The sequence below is a fragment of the Papaver somniferum genome, unplaced genomic scaffold (assembly GCF_003573695.1).
Source record: "Papaver somniferum cultivar HN1 unplaced genomic scaffold, ASM357369v1 unplaced-scaffold_25, whole genome shotgun sequence".
NCBI classification, from domain to species: domain Eukaryota; kingdom Viridiplantae; phylum Streptophyta; class Magnoliopsida; order Ranunculales; family Papaveraceae; genus Papaver; species Papaver somniferum.
The window spans coordinates 193,604-211,815 of NW_020635485.1; the positions used below are offsets into that span (position 1 = coordinate 193,604).

General features: G+C 38.3%; 1 pseudogene; it reads left to right on the top strand.

The window, feature by feature from the left end:
• The first annotated feature begins 15,876 nt into the window (after window positions 1-15,876).
• On the top strand, window positions 15,877-17,572 carry LOC113341179 (annotated as a pseudogene).
• Window positions 17,573-18,212: the final 640 nt, after the last annotated feature.

The following is an 18,212-nucleotide window of genomic DNA, read 5'->3' on the forward strand; positions in this document are numbered from 1 at the left end:
ATGTTTGGGGTCCAACGACTCTTTTTCTTTTTCCCAAAAACTCCAACGACTATTTTTGAAATTTGGTTTAAACTGCAACGACTAATTTGACGAAGGTTGAATGTGGATAAACCAATAATCGGTAGGTATTTTAGTTGGAATATCTACTGATTATGGTAGCTTTCAAAATATGAATTTGGGGCAACTTATAATTGGTAGGTTGTGAAACCTATTTGCCTTACGATTATGGCTTCATCCAAATCATGAACCACATGGTTATGCCTGACTCTGTATACTCAAAAACTATGGAATTTGGCAAGGGTTTGATTTGGGGCTTCTTATAATCGGTAGGTTGTTATGTTGGATACCCTACCGATAATGATAGATTTCAAATTCCCTTGCGTGAAGGATTTTAGAAAAAACTCATTTTGGGGCAACTTATAATCGGATGGTTTGGTAATATATTTAACTCCCTATTAATGTTGCATCTAAAACACGAACCAAGTGGTTATGGCTGGTTGTTTACACTCAAAAACTATGAAATATGACAAAGGTTGGATCTGAGGCTCGTTATAATCGGTAGGTTGTTTAGTTGTATACCTTACCGATTATTGCAGATTTCAAAATTCATTACGTGAAGGATTTTAGAAAATACTCATTTTGGTGCAACTTATAATCGGTAAGGTTTGTAACCTATATGGCTTCCGATTATGGCTACCCAACAGCTCAATCCAAGTGGTTATGGATGGCTCTGCACCCCTCAAAACCTATGGAATTTGGCCAACGTTGAATATGGGGCTCTTAATAATCAGAAGTTTTACAAGTTGGATAAGCTACCAATTATAATAAGGATTATTGGCGGAAGTATCTACACAATAATCGGTAGGTAGTGTTTCAGTTGAACCTACTGATTCACCTCTAACCTGCCGATTGATGAGTGCTAAAAAGTGCATATTTCTATATATTTTTCTTGGCATTTAACTCATCTTTTGTGCATTAATTCTCCATTTTATCCCATATTCTGTATTTTCATTGTTTTCAAGAATAAATACTTTTCTTAATTAATTTTTCATTTTTAGGTATTAAATAAAGCCTGGTTAACTCACGAAGTGAAAAGAGCAAAGAAACGGCAAAGACTCCCGCAGAAAGGCAGCGAAGAATGATGTTTGCAAGAGCCGGATCAACTAGAAGTGGGCTTGGAAGGAAGAATTTGTTCTTAAAGAAAAAGTGGGCTCAGAATTGTCTAAGCCCAAATTCTAACCTAAGTCCAAGACCAAGCCCAAAGCCTGTCTAAGCTCGTAGCCGTCAGATTGGATCCACAGATGCATCCTACGGTCGCTTCATCGTCGTGCATCGAAGTCTGAAGCTCCTGTCAAACACTACAGCACCTAACTCCATCTTGAGCCGTCAGTTTCGTTGTAATTCCGCATCCAACGGTCGCTCCTCGCTTCCTTCTGTCTCGCCGTTAGATCGATCCATCATCTTCGCATCCAACGTCTCATCCTCGCTGTTCATCAACAATTGCTAAACACGCTCAACACCCGAGTACCAAATACCCTATACCCAAAACAAACGCACCCCAATCCATTTTCCATCGACTTCTTCTCTTTCTCCCTCACCCTCTGCAACACCACCATACCCTGTCGCACCACCATCATCACCACCACCTTCCTCAACTGCCACAACCACCACCAAAAGCCATCATGGCTATTACCTAACGAAACCCCATCTATTTCCCCTTCTTTCTAGCCGGCTATCATACCAATTTATCTCCTAGGGTTTCAGAGACAGGAAAGAAGAGAAATTGATAAAATATCTCGAGCTAGAGGAGCAGTTGGAACAGGAGATGGAGAAGGAAGAGCATAGGAAGGATGGGTCGAAGACATGGGAACGAATCATCCCATCAAATTAGGTAAATCAGTAACCCTAATTTCTGCTGTTTTGGGGATTTGGGGAAAACTTGTGTAGAACCCTAATTGAAGCTTGTAACTATAAATATGATGTGTGGGTGTGTGTGTGTTAGAAGACATGCCTGGGCTAGCCAGTGCTTCACCCAAGAGGACTGGAATAGCCAGTGCCTCAAGGGTTAGTTCTTAGTTTAAATTGTTTTGTAAATTTCAGTTCATTTTAGAATTTAATTTCAGTTCATGTTCTAAATTAATCTGTTAGGGTTTAGATGAAACCCTTAATCACATGTTAAGATAATTCAATTTCATATTATTGTTCTTATAATGCTTCATAGCTTTAGGGATGCTAGTTAGCTACATTGATCAAATGAACCTGTGATAAGCTGTACTGTAAGAAGACAGTTTATGCTAGGGGGGAATTAGTGAAGTTGGTTGATAAGTTATCCATTTGAGATCCCACCATAGAATAAGAACTGTGCTTAATTGAGAAAGGAATGAGAGTTAGCTAATTGAACCAAATTAGCATGTGATAGGTTGTGCTGTAAGAAGACAGCCTATGCTAGGGGTGAGTTAGGAAGATTAACTGATAAATCATTATTTGTAGTTTTCTCTGGAAAGGAACAAGAACATAATTTGAATAAATATTGCCTTAGCATAGGATTAAGAAGGTGGATTCAAGACCCTAGTAGTGTTACCACAACTGTTTACTTTGATCTTCTTTGCTTCTTTTATTCAATGCACTCTTTCCATCACTGCCACTGTTTTACTTTGTTTCTTTGGCTCTTTACTTCACTGCCTTGCACTTAGAGAGTAGCTTAGGAGAATTTCAATACACACCCTAGTCTCTGTGGTTCGACCCTGCCTTGTACACTCACTAGAACAGACCCTGTGCACTTGCAGGTATCAGTTTGTGACTCTTTTAGAGAGCCACCAAGTTTTTGGCGCCGTTGCCAGGGATTGGTGCTGTGTAGTTGAAAAGAAAAAAAAAATCAAAAATCAAAACAAAAAAAATTTGCTCTTGTTTTCTGTTTTCAAATTTTGCTGTAACTTAACTTAGCTATATTAGTGTAACTGTCTTTAGCTTTGCCCTGTAGCCTGTGCTCATTAGCTTGTTAGTTTTGTTGCAACTGCACCCGCATTCATTCCATTTCATCATTGCATGTATGTCCTGTATTTTTGCATCTTAGCATCTGCATCTGCATTTCATTCCATTTCACTGCATCTGCATCTGTAGTTTTTAGCATCTTAGCATCAGCATCTGCATCTGCTGCACCACATACATCATTGCATATTTGCATCATTGTTCTTGCATCTTTGCCCTGTGCTAGCATGCTAGTGTAGTTGATATCATTCTGTTCTGCAACTGTAACAATATTGTTGAGTGCATTTGGATACTTTGCCACTGCAGCATTGCAGTTCTTCAATTTTGCTCACTTTGATATTCAACTGCACTCTTCACCTGAACTGCACTGCTTTATGCAGTTCTTCATTCCACTTACACAATTCCCTGCCTTTTTCTGTGTATAGATCACACACATTTAAGTGTGCAGGTAGATGGTGTTGTTGCTTAACTGGACAGCAAGCCTAAGAACTGGAAGAGAAGAAGAGAAAGCAAAAGAGAAGAAGAGAAAAGCATGGTGTGGCTATGCTTCAACTGAACAGTACCTGAAAAGTTGTTGCTAGCAGCACTGAGAACCAAAGGCTGCTGTTGTTGAGCTGCTGTTGTGCTGCTATTGCTGCTGTGGAATTGCTGTTGTGCTGCTGTTGCTGCTGTGGAATTACTGCTAGCTGCTGCACACCTGTTGCTGCTACTGCTGCTGCTAGACCAAGGCCCAAGGCCCAAGCTGGGCTGCACAAGCTGAGGGAAGGAGCAAAACAGTAAGCCTAAACTCAAAACAGTTTTGTGGGCTTGTATGAATTAGTGTGTGTTTCTGTTTTAGTTCTGAGGGCTTGTAATTTAACTGAATAGTGGGCTTGTTTAAACCAGAAGCTGGGCTTGGTACTTAACTAAACTTTGGGCTTCAAAACCCAACAACCCAATTGCACCACTCTCACTCTGTTTGAAAACCCAACTGGGCCCCCGAACCCAGTTTGTGGGCTTGTTTAAATTTTATTTGGGCTTGATTCTGGGCCAAGTTTAACTGAGTTCTGGGCCTCAAACAAACTAAAAGCCAAAGATCTCTAAGCCCATTAGCTGGGCTTTTTCCCTAAAAACCAAAAAGTTTTTTCCCATTAAAACCAAAAGGCTTTTTCCCATAAAAACCAAATGTTGTTCATTCCCTTAAAAACCAAAATTTTCCCAAAAAGTCCAATCCCATTAAAAACCAAATTTTCTTGTATAGAGTCTAGTAGATAGTTTCTTAGTTAAATCTTTTGTTTATTTTGTACATATTTTGCTAATCCAATGTGACTCTTAACTGAAATATGTTGGATTTTTGCCTTGAATAACGGAGTTCTAATCTTGCTTTCGCCGACATCCGGGTATTCTCTTTCCCTTTTCCCTGCTCAGCATGGTCCTATTCGTATGTTGTATTATAATTTTATTCATCTTTTGAAACATTGAGGACAATGTTTAGTTTAGGTTTGGGGGTATAGAGTAGATACCATGATAATATGCCATAATCGAAAAATTGAACTCTTCCTTTTTGAAAAAAATAAAAAATTGAAAAATAAAAAATCATAAAAATGGAGCTCATTTACCTTGAAATGTTGACTCTTGTGCATGTATGTAAACATAAGGATTCTTAGTCTAGATATTTAGGCACCCTGATTCTAGCACAATTCACATGTGATAAGAAACTTGCACACGCACAATCTACCAATACATGTATAGCCTCGATCTTCAAGGTGTTTGATAAGAAGTTAGATTGCCAATCACTTTAGAATACTGAATGAGACTTGACTATCTTGTTCTTTGGTTGGCTGGGATAGAAGTTGGAGGATACGTTAAGAAAAGCAACCATAGAATTTGACCGGATGCATTCGATAAGGGCCACCTCTTGCTAAGAGTCATGTAATTATGTTTTTCTTTTTGTTCATGTATCAAAAGTGTCACTATGTTGTAAAGATCAAAGTTATTTCTTCAAAAAAAAAAAAAATATCAGGAAAAAAAAAAAATCAAGTATTTATTTATTCCATGTTTTGTCATGTTAAAGACAATAGTTCTCTCTTGTTCCAAAAATAAAAGAGAGTAATAAATGTAAATAAGAGTCATGTAAAGAGTCATCTTTTTGTTGTAAATAGTCTTGTAATAAGCAAGGAGGGTGCATCCATAGATGTATAACGCGGGTACACTGAAATATCACCAACTCATTGGGTGAACATTCACAATTCTCGTAAAGCCGGACAGCTAGCTTGGCTTAGAATTCGGTTCTTAGCCTAAAAACTATCTCTTGGTGATTAGTAGTCATAACTTCAGGTCATTCTAGAAACATGTGTAGATACACTTTACACTCTTATCACGTGTCTTTAGTTGTTATCAGTGCTAGGATTGTGCCTTTGATAGCTAGATTGACATCTCCATTTTGCTGTGAGCTTAAACTGTCTTGCACATGTCACATTTGATGGAATATGAGCTTATATTTTGTCCTAGAACTTTGTAGGTACGTTCTAAGCAAACCTTCACGAGACTTCACTCGTCCACTAGAGACACTTAGTGGTTTAAAAGGCCTAGTGCATACGCTAAATGCATTCGAGAAACCAGCGACAGTGGTATAGGTAGGATTTCCTTAGTTTTGTTTTACTTGAGGACAAGTAAAATTCAGGTTTGGGGGTATTTGATGGGTGCTAAAAAGTGCATATTTCTATATATTTTTTTTGGCATTTAACTCATCTTTTGTGCATTAATTCTCCATTTTATCCCATATTCTGTATTTTCATTGTTTTCAAGAATAAATACTTTTCTTAATTAATTTTGCATTTTTAGGTACTAAATAAATCCTGGTTAACTCACGAAGTGAAAAGAGCAAAGAAACGGCAAAGACTCCCGCAGAAAGGCAGCGAAGAATGATGTTTGCAAGAGCCGGATCAACTAGAAGTGGGCTTGGAAGGAAGAATTTGTTCTTAAAGAAGAAGTGGGCTCAGAATTGTCTAAGCCCAAACTCTAACCTAAGTCCAAGACCAAGCCCAAAGCCTGCCTAAGCTCGTAGCCGTCAGATTGGATCCACAGATGCATCCTACGGTCGCTTCATCGTCGTGCATCGAAGTCTGAAGCTCCTGTCAAACACTACAGCACCTAACTCCATCTTGAGCCGTCAGTTTCGTTGTACTTCCGCATCCAACGGTCGCTCCTCGCTTCCTTCTGTCTCGCCGTTAGATCGATCCATCATATTCGCATCCAACGTCTCATCCTCGTTGTTCATCAACAATTGCTAAACCCGCTCAATACCCGAGTACCAAATACCCTATACCCAAAACAAACGCACCCCAATCCATTTTCCATCGACTTCTTCTCTTTCTCCCTCACCCTCTGCAACACCACCATACCCTGCCGCACCACCATCATCACCACCACCTTCCTCAACTGCCACAACCACCACCAAAATCCATCATGGCTATTACCTAACGAAACCCCATTTATTTCCCCTTCTTTCTAGCCAGCTATCATACCAATTTCTCTCCTAGGGTTTCAGAGACAGGAAAGAAGAGAAATTGATAAAATAGCTCGAGCTAGAGGAGCAGTTGGAACATGAGATGGAGAAGGAAGAGCATATGAAGGATGGGTCGAAGACATGGGAACGAATCATCCCATCAAATTAGGTAAATCAGTAACCCTAATTTCTGCTGTTTTTGGGGATTTGGGGAAAACTTGTGTAGAACCCTAATTGAAGCTTGTAACTATAAATATGATGTGTGGGTGTGTGTTAGAAGACATGCCTGGGCTAGCCAGTGCTTCACCCAAGAGGACTGGAATAGCCAGTGCCTCAAGGGTTAGTTCTTAGTTTTAATTGTTTTGTAAATTTCAGTTCATTTTAGAATTTAATTTCAGTTCATGTTCTAAATTAATATGCTAGGGTTTAGATGAAACCCTTAATCACATGTTAAGATAATTCAAGTTCATATTATTGTTCTTATAATGCTTCATAGCTTTAGGGATGCTAGTTAGCTACATTGATCAAATGAACCTGTGATAAGCTGTACTGTAAGAAGACAGTTTATGCTAGGGGGGAATTAGTGAAGTTGGTTGATAAGTTATCCATTTGAGATCCCACCATAGAATAAGAACTGTGCTTAATTGAGAAAGGAATGAGAGTTAGCTAATTGAACCAAATTAGCCTGTGATAGGTTGTGCTGTAAGAAGACAGCCTATGCTAGGGTGAGTTAGGAAGATTAACTGATAAATCATTCTTTGTAGTTTTCTCTGGAAAGGAACAAGAACATAATTTGAATGAATATTGCCTTAGCATAGGATTAAGAAGGTGGATTCAAGACCCTAGTAGTGTTACCACAACTGTTTACTTTGATATTCTTTGCTTCTTTTATTCAATGCACTCTTTCCATCACTGCCACTGTTTTACTTTGTTTCTTTGGCTCTTTACTTCACTGCCTTGCACTTAGAGAGTAGCTTAGGAGAATTTCAATACACACCCTAGTCTCTGTGGTTCGACCCTGCCTTGCACACTCACTACAACAGACCCTGTGCACTTGCAGGTATCAGTTTGTGACTCTTTTAGAGAGCCACCACCGATTATGGTGTAGGCTCCCGATTATTCAAGGGCATATTGGCCATTTCGATAAATCGAAGATAAGGGGTAGCTTAGATTTACGTTTGGATGACATTTTTTTTTGTCTTTGAGTGTCGCCCCTAATTCTTTTGGGGTTGCCCCTAAAAATACTGGGTTTAATAATCTGGCTTGATTGGGATATGCCCAAACTAATTGGGGTGTACCCAATAAGAAAAAATCAGGTCATTATGAAGTAAATCCAAGCCACCCCTTAACCTAGACTTTTCTGAATGGCTAAAATGCCCCCATAATGATTAACTATAATTTAATTATAATGATTAGATTAGTAAATTAGTTAGATTAGTTAGTTGATTTAGTTATAAGTTGGGTTTTAGAAATCATTTAGAGAGAGAATTAGAATGAGTAGTAGATGAGGTTTTTTTTTTTTTGGGGGGGGGGGGGGGGGGAGTTAGGAGTTTTTTGAGAAATTTGTGATATGAGTGATTCAAATCCTGATTTTGAAGTGGGGGAGCCTTCTAACTTTCCTCCTACTAATGAGTACTTGTATGATGATCTACCAGCCCATGATCAAATAGATTACATGCATGACCCTCACTTTTATTTTCCTCAAACTCATGATGGGTATGGAAGTGATGAATGTATTGAGCCAAATGAAGAATCCAATGACCAAGAAGAATAGAATGGAGATGCAAGTAATCAGGTAGACAACCTACGTGGTAAGATTGTGATTTTCTCATGCAAATGATCGATTTTTTTTCCACTTTTGCTTCCCCAGGTCGACACTTGTCGATCATGCCGGCTAAATACGCCAGCGTGGTGTTTTCTTGAACAACTTGCCGACTTTTCATGAGCATCATCCTGTCGGCAGGGTTGACAATTTTAACCATGCTGACCTCCATTTTTTGGGACACATGAGACGTTACTTGAAAATGCTTATGCCAGAATTTTCAAGTTTACAAACCTTGTCGGCTGTTGTCAGGTCGGCAATGTTAAATTTTGAATCCATGTCGGCGTTTTTATTGTCCGCAGGGTTTCATATGTAGACCCTGACGACGATTAGTTTTACAACACAGGAGTCATTACTTGAAATTACTTTAAGCCGGCAGCCTATTTTTTTCGTACCTTGCCGACTTTAGTTTGGTCGGCACTGTTAAGTTTTGATTCCTTGTCGGCTGTTTTGTTGTCGGCATGGTGTTAGATGTCGACCTTGCCGATCCTGTGAATACATATCAACTAACTTTGATGTTTTGTAGATTGTTGCATTGGTACCGATGGCGGATCAGCCTCAAGCTCAGAAAATTAGGGGTCCCGATACTTCCGAACATTATGCTAATGATTTGGAATGGAAGGAAAAAGATGACGCGGTAAATTGGATTATTGAGAAAGCAAAAGAGAAGATGTGCGTTCTAGTGAAAAACACCCAACAAAAAGATACGCGGTTTGAAATGGTATGCAAGTGTTAGGGTCGCCAGAAGAAAGTCACAAGAGAAATGGTTATGTGTATGATAAGAAGACGACTAGGGTGTACAAAACGAAGTCAAAGAAGTGTGAATGCCCATTCAAGATTATTTTTGGGAGGAACAAAGACACCGACAACATGTGGAGAATGAGTAGAGTTGATGTTGGTTGGCATAACCATAAAGATCTGGAAACTCTTGTTGGGCATTGTGAAGTTGCCAAGTTGAAACCGCACGAGTTCGAACAAGTAAGAACAAATTGCAGAATTAAACCAAGCAAGCTCCTTGTAAGTTCAAGAGGGACGACCCGCATAACCTCTCTTCATTGTCTACAATTTATGCGGCCAAGGCAATCATTAAAGGAATTGAATGGGATGGGAGAAAGGTGATGGAAGAATCACAATGGTTAATACACAAATAAAACTACACGGTGAGACACCATGAGTCATCGTAGGGGAAGGTCCGGTATGATTCAATTGGCGCGTTTCTTTCACCAAGTTTTGTTCATGGATTGTACTTATAAGACGAATAGGTACAACTTTCTTTGTTGAACATTGTTGGAAAAACTCGGATAAGCAATCGTTCACAGTGGCATGGTGTTTTATGGATCGTGAGAAGAATGATAGTATATTTTGGCATTGGAAACTTTGAAGCTTCTCTACCACGAAGACGAAACTCCGGGGGTTATAGTCACCGACAATGAGCAATCAATAATGAACGCCGTGAGGATAGTCTTTCAGAATGCACAAAATTTCCTTTGCACTTGGCATATACAATGCAATCTTAGAAGAATTGTAGAAGTCATATCCAAAAACCGAAAGCAAAGAAAGAACTAAACGTGAAAAAGAGGAAGATGAACGTCTTAACAAACTAACTAAAGAGGAGCGAGAGAAGGAGAAAGAGAAAGAAGGCGAAGAATGGAAAGAAGGTGAGATTAAGTTTGGGTTATTCATGAAAGCGTGGGATAAGGTGGTTTGGTCGATGAGTATGGGAAGATATGAGTTAAACTTGAAGGATTCCGAGGATGATTGGGGGACTAATTACCCCAAAGTATTAGAATATTGCAAGAAACAATGGTTGAGGCCACACAAAGAGTATGCTTATACTTACGACTATAAACATTTCAAACTTGAATCCACAAGTATGGTAGAGCAAGCTCATGGGAGACTAAAAGGTCTACTTTTCACGAGTCAAAATGGGATTATGACGGTGCAACATGCTATCCATGAGTACACTAATAATGATATCGACAAGATAAAAAAACAATTCCAAGAAAGTATCTTTCGGAAGTTGAAGGAGTTTAAGGAGGATGATTGGTTGCTTGTTGGTATACATAGAAACGTCTCGCATTGGGCTATATGTTTCATGAGGAAACATCTCGCATTGTATAAAAAGTATAAAAAGTATGAAGCCCCGACCACTCCTTGTAAGTGTAGGATAATGAAGGTTATCGGACTTCCATGTCGCCATATGCTTGTAGGTATAAAACTCCCATTCCTCTTGATGATATCGATCCTTATTGGAAGCAATTATCTTTCAAACTGGCTCCAAGAGAAGATCTCGGTGAAGAGTTTGGTGACATGGAACTTGGAAGAATAATCATTGAAAAGTACCCCAAGTTGAATAGGTTGGACAAACAAACTATGAGGCACAAGTTGATGCCGATTGTTTACCCTTTTATGGAAGAACTTGAAGAACCGGAGGAACAAGATCCTAATGGTAGACCAACTACCAAAAAGACGAGGGAGGAAGAAAGAGAACACATCAAAGAGTTCTTGAGTACAAATTGCAATCAAGATCAATCCGAAAGAGAACAAATCAAAGAGTTTTTAAGTAGAAATAGCGATCAAGATCAATCCGAAAGGGAAAATATTAAAGAACATTTGAGTACAAAGTGCGATCCATCCGGACATGTTTATACCGAGGCGCAATACAAGGAGAAGCCCGCTAAAAAGAAAAGAGGTCGTCCAAGGAAAGATTAAACTACACCAGCGGTCTCTAACTTGAATACAAATGACACTCTACCTCTTGAGAGTCAAGCAAGTGTGGAATTTGTTGGAAAGAAAATGGGCCGGCCAAAGAAGGATTTAACTACACCAACGGTCTCTAACTTGAAACAAATGGAACTCTACCTCTTAGAGTCAAGCAAGCCAAATATGTTGGGAAGAAAAGAAGTCGTCCAAAGAAGGTAGTACAACCGGTGTTGCAAAAGTGTCGCAATAAACTCCCTCCAATTATTCAAGAGTTCGTGATTGGTCGACGATGTTCCAAAAGATGAAATTGTGGGTTTCACGTTGTTTCGCAACAATTGGGACACCTAAGTGGAGCGGTTGAGGAAAATCCACCCAATGCCAATACATTAGAAAGAAGATGCCACTCGACTAGAAAACGACAAGGAGTTTCATATCTCAATGATGCTAGAAGATTCCATGGAGGAGAAAGAAGCAACTTTCAAAGGTTTGCTAACTAGTGTTAAAGGCCCGAGTGAAATGCACCGATCAAATGGGAGCATTGGTTGAGAATGTCGGAGTGTGGCCATCTATTGGCGGATACATGGAATTGCGTGGTACATTTTTTTAGTGAGGATATCTATAGCATTTGCCGAAACATGCGTTTGTGTGGACCAACTCAAGCATAGAAGAATTTCATGGCTTTGGTGGATAAAAATCATTTTATTGGTCTACAACTCAACAGGAATGTCAATTACCTCCTCTTTGTAGGTTTACTTTTTGGGAGAAGTTCACAAACAACAAGAGCAAGGAATGGAGAAATTTTATGAGGACAACATGGCCCTTTGGAATATTTTAGATGAGTCTACGGAATGTCCCACAGATTTGACTAAAGGAGGTTCAATAGATTTGAATGAACTCCTCAATAGATTTGAGTGATGAGTGATTATCATTAGGGAATAAGGAATCTTTTGTGTAGTATACAATGTAGTACTACAAAAACATTCGTACTTTTTGGAGTACTTTTGTAATCGCATGCGTGTTTTGTGTAATGTACTTTGGAGTGCTACAAATGAATGAAATGGATGTGTTTTTTTTGGTGTATCTCATTTGGTCGGCACTGTATCTATTACAAGACCCTGCCGGCGCTCCCAGGGTCGACATATTTTATTTCGTCAGATTGCCGGCCAATGCATGACAATACAGGAAAAAGCTGCCAGATATAGCCGGCAAGGTCTGGGCTTTGCCAGGATGCCGGCGTTTACCAGGCCGACAAGGTTTATGAGAAGAACCATGCCGGCTCAGAACCCCCTCAAAAAAGTGGTTCTGTATGTTATTTTCTATCCGCCGACAAGGTATGGGTTTTGTCAGGATCGCGCTTACTTGGCCGGCAATGTTTATGATGAGAACTATGCCGGCTACGAACTCCCTCAAAAAATTGGTTCTTGGATGTTATTTTCTATCAAGCCGGCAAGGCGTATTATGACAACCATGACGACTAAAAAACAGCCAGAAGCTTTCAATTTAGGATAATGCCGACTATTATGCCGCAGGCAAGCTTTTAATTTAGGACATTGCCGACTATACATCGATGACAAACCTTAATTAAAGCATACAAGCGTTAAAACTTAACCCTAACACATTTTGGACATAGATATATCTTTTTCCGGTACACAATTTCTTAGAGAGGTAATTAGCTTCATCTTACCGTCGCAACATGGATCTGTGCATGGTAGAAGGTTGATTTCAGCAACTTCATCTTCATACGGAGCTAGACTCTCATCTATCCAATAGAAAAACCCACAACAAGTGCATTTTGAAGCATATGATTGATATACACCTACTATTTCAGCTTTCATGAGAAATAAGAATCCCTTACAACCTTCAATAGTGCATTTCTTCCTTAAAGGGACAATCGTTTGCAAAATGACCACTTAGTGTACAAAGACTACAAATATTTGGTGGTGAAACTTCCATTCTTTATACAAGGTTGAAGATGAATTGGGAATGCTTTTATAATAACAACACACCTAATATCTTGATTTTGAAATTTCTAGCCGTTGAGCATTCAATGGGTTGTACTTTGTACCTAAAAAGTACAACTAACATAACACCGGTAAGGTAGAGATTTAAAACCCTGCGACCAACACAACCTGACAGCATTGTGGCTTACAAAGCCTGATATGGCCGGCAAGGTCGAGCTTACAAACCATACCGGCTCAGTAAAACATGAAAAATTGTCTAAAACTGCTTAAAAAAGATTAACTTCTAAAGCAACTAAAACTGAAAATTAACATAAGTTTAACAACTCTAAAACCACAAACTAACAATTCAAAACATAGTGTAATAGTTCAAACTACAATCTAAGTTTCTAAAGCAAGTAAAACATAATAAAGTTTAAGGATTTCAAAGATCCTTCTCATTGTTGTTATCTTCCTCCCCATCACTAGCTTTTTCACCGGCATCAGCTTTTGCTTTTCCCTTCCCCTTCACTGGATCTATGCAGTCACCATCCTCATTGTAATAGGGGTTCACTCCAGAAAAGTCACATGCCCTGAAAAATGTTCTTGGATCAACCTCCTATTCTTCCTCCTCTTCATAGTTGAGGGGATTGCTAGGACTGTTCATAAACCTTAGAAATTCTTCAGGATCTTCCTTACCCATCAAACGTAACTTTCTAAACGGGAAATTTTCTTCAGTTTCATCTTTATGATCTTCTAAATTGGGATAAATTGTGTCCAAAAATTCAAATAGCTCTTTTGCATTGTTAACAAGACAAGGTAGATCTTCTTTTTTTTCCTCTGGGAACCTAAACAATGCACAAATAAGAGATATGAAAACAAGCAACACTGTTGAACATACGATATTGGTCGGTATATTCATGATTTGAGTGATAACAATTTTCATCTCATTTTCACTTTACGTGTATGGGGAAATGGCGAAGAATTAAATATTGTTCTCCTTGTTTCTCAGGGAACAATAATCAATTCCTCACCACTTACCCATACACATAAAGCGGGAGAGAGATGAAAAGTGTTACACATTTTCATATGGTTTTGGTCATCCACTGGCCGACAAGGTCGATAAACTAAACAGTGCCGACAACCATCACGTCGGCACGGTCTTATCCATCCACAATGCCGACAAATAAACAGTCGGAATGGTATTATTCATAAAAGTTTCCGACGTTTAGCTAAGGAAATTAATGTTTATGTGGCCCAAAGTCGGCATGGTACAAGTCCAAGACAATTCCGGCCATATGTAAGTCGGATGAGTTTGTTTATTATACCCTGTCGGCCCTGGTTATTGTCCAATAATCTCCATGGCTGTTATGAAAATCCGACAGGTTATTCATCCTGATACCATGCCGACTACCTAAAATAACCAATGGTTGGCATGTTGTTCAATTATCGACCTTGCCGGCCGAATACCCTGAAAATAATAATTTTCGATTTCTAACCTAATATAACAAGCATACAACACATTAAAATAACGGGTTTGGGTTTAGAAATCACTTACATCTTATTTTCGCTTGTAGAGTTTCTTTTCAACATCTTCAAGGATTGGATTCTTGGATTTACTTGTTACAACTTTTTCCTTACCTTTTCCCTCTGATTTGGATCTTTTCATGTTACCTATTGAATCTCTTTGCTACTGGATTGTTTAGAATCAACCATTTGTTGTAGAAATCAAAATTGAATTTTTTGGTTGATTTTAGATTTTTGGAATGAAAGAGAAGAGGAGAGGGATTAGAGAAAATGGATTAGAGGAAGATTAATCAGTTTTTAGTTTTTAAATTTAGGATTTAGTTTTAGATTAATTAGTGCAGGGGCATTAAAGTAACTTTACCATGTTTTGGCCTCCCCTTAGTAAGAGCACATGTCCATTTAACTTTGGGTATATCCCAATCAAGCCAGGTTTAATAAATCGGGTTTGCTTTAAGAAAAAAATAATCCTCCAGAATCCGGTCTAGTGGTCTTACACAGAGAGATACTTGAATGGTTTGTGTTGAATTTGAGATCAAACATCACAATGATAACAGATCATGTTTGGAATCTAATCTGATGCCCAGTCAGGCAGTCACCAGCACTACCCTATATTGGACGTACTATTATTGGCTAAAATGAATGGGATCCTATTCTATGATTCTTCAAGGTCCCACATACTCATCTTAACCATTTTGCACTACCCTATATTGGACGTACTATTATCACCAGCACTATCCTATATTGGACGTACTATTATTGGCTAAAATGCGATTAAGTGTCTAGACCGCTACTTTAAATGACCGTTAAAAAAATTTAAACTTGAAACAGTTACAAAACAAAATTATGGAATAACAAATGAAACTTAAACAATTTTTAAAAATAAAAATAAATGACAAATGAAACAATAATAAAAAAACGAAAACAAATGAAACAACACTACTCAATTCGACCTCCATCTCTTCCAAACTCAGCCCACAGATTCGCTCTGAGATCTTCCCTTAACATGTTATACAAATTTATGTTCTCAATATGACTGGCCATTTGCGCCGATATTCAACGATAATATCCCTGATATAAAATCGTACCAGTGTATCGGTCCCGGCCGAGATGAACCGATATCCGATATTAACTACATTGGTACATACTAATTCCAATTCCAATCGGTCCAAAAGTGATTCATTTGATATGATTCGTGAATGTTTATTAATAAGGATGTGAAACAAAATAAAATCATTTGGCATTTGCCATTTTGATTCAGGTGAACCAGAACCGAATCGGTGAAATCAATTTCTAGAAGTTTTAAATCGGGTAAAACGTAAAAAGGAAAATATAGGACCAAAGAGGAAAGAAACGAAAAAGAGATGTGAATGAGTAGGTTTGACACTTTTCAGGCTGTACACTGAAACAGCCAACTCCCCACAATTTCAACAAGTTGAAGAGTCCTTTTCTTCTTTCTTTTTTTATTTCTTTTCTCCTCTTTTCACATTTCTTTGCTTTCGCTGAAACTAGAGCTGGAAAATCAGCTCACAATCTTTACTCTCTGATGATCTGTTATTCAATCGACATCATATAATCGATCAGATTAGAGTTTCAGTTCGGATTGTAAAATGAATTCTTCGTCGGATCGATTGTTTGGTAGACAAAGGACTATTCATGAGCTTCTAGGTGGAGGATTCAGTAAGTTTATTCCATTCTTTATCTCATCATGATTCATAAAAAGGATCATCGTTGATTTTCTTATTGCCGGTACTATATCAGAGTTACATAAGAAACTGGATCGAAATTTAGGGAAAAATCTAATGTGTTTCATGTTGTTTATACAGTTGCAGACATAATCCTGTGGAGGCGGCCAAATTTAACTTCTGGATTATTGTTGGTGACATTTGCTGTCTGGATAGTGTTCGAGAAATCTGGTTATACTCTATTATCGCTTGTGTCCAGTGTTCTCCTTCTACTGGTTGTCATTTTCTTTGTCTGGGCAAAATCTGCTTCCATTCTCAACAGGTAATGCAAGCTTCTAATTCGCCCATTTTCTTTCATTAAAAAGCTCAGTATGATTTGGGGCACAATTACCACAATGGTATAACAAGATATCAAAACAAAGTGAACGGAGTATTGCATTTAGTGATTGTATTTTCTGGGGTATCTTTGTTGTACCCTATTCACTAAATTTGTTATGGTTCTCGATTACAGACCACCTCCACCATTACCAGAATTACATATTTCAGAAGAAGTTATGAATGAAGCAGCAGCTATAATACGAAGTCCGGTAAATGCATTTTCTTCTGTTTCTTTGGATATTGCACTAGGGAAGAACTCGGACCTGTTTTTAAAGTGGCTGGAGCTCTCTTGCTGCTTTCGGTCATTGGTGGTTGGACAGATTTCCTTACATTGGGCTACACCAGTAAGTTTTGTTAGTCTCAATCACGCAATATCCATATCACAACCAACTAGCTCATGAAACATACAATCTATTAAATTCAAAACTGAACAAAAAATTTACATCACCAATGCTTATAGAATTGCATGTCATTCTATTGGTTTATTAGTGTTATGTAACTTATGTTGTTTATCATGCAGGTCTTTTTCTTGTTCTCACAGTACCCGCATTGTATGAGAAATATGAAAATCAAATAGACAGATATGCTATGATAGGATGCAGGTCACTGCAGAGATTGTACATGAAGTTGGATATGAAGTGTTTCAGCGCAATCAGAGAATTGGTATTAGAAATAAAAAAACTAGACTGATTCTGTTCTTCCCTGAAAGAGGCTTTAGTAAACCTCTGAGGGTTTTTGCCTGCACTTGGCGTGTGAGCAGAGTTGATTCCCCAAATATTTGTTCTTTTTCTTTTTCTTCTTCATTCAAGTACATACCATGGCCTGCAAGTTTTATCCCTAGAGCCAGTGGTCGTAATTTTGGTGAATTGTTTGTGAGCAATGGGTTTGAGGGAGATGCGGATGACGATGCTTCTTTTGATTTCCTTTTATTGTTTGAGTGGCATAAACAATGTGGTGACATACAGGGTCATAAAAGATACTTTGATTTAAAAATAATGTAAATATACATGATAGTTTTGAATTCTCAAATGCATTCAATAGTCAGTTAGCTAGATTTCCTTCTATTTCCTCTTAACAGCATAAGGATCATCTCTCTATTAATCTAAATTATAGAAGTTACTTGAAATTAGGATGCAGGTACAACTGTTCTAATTGAATGCAACTATGAACTCTAACACTGGATACGGTCTAAGGGTCTTCAAAATCATCAATGGGTGAAAACATTGCAACTGGATGACAAATTTACACCAACTATTGAGTAACCAATACCTTCAAAGCAATTCTTCACTGATTATAAGCTCTTGCGTAACAACTTCAGAACCTTCAATCCCCATCAGTGAGCAACCTGTAAATTCCCATATTAGGCAGTAAGAACCGAAAGTTGTTTTCATGAATCATACATACAGAATGCAAGTACTAGGTCTAATATATATAGTTCTATACCACAGCCGCAGTCTCTTTGCATAAAAATTATGAAAGAGTTCTTAAGTTTGGGTCGTCCCTGTACTTGTCCCAGACTGCTTCAAACTGTGTGCCCTTGCATCTTGGCAGCACAAGAAAATCCATTAGTTCAAATTGCAAAAGAAACATCAACTAAGCAGAAAACTTCTATGCAGTATCACTTACTTATGAAGCAAGACCAGAATCTGAAGAACTTGGTTTCGGATTTCTTCACGAGATCTTCTAAG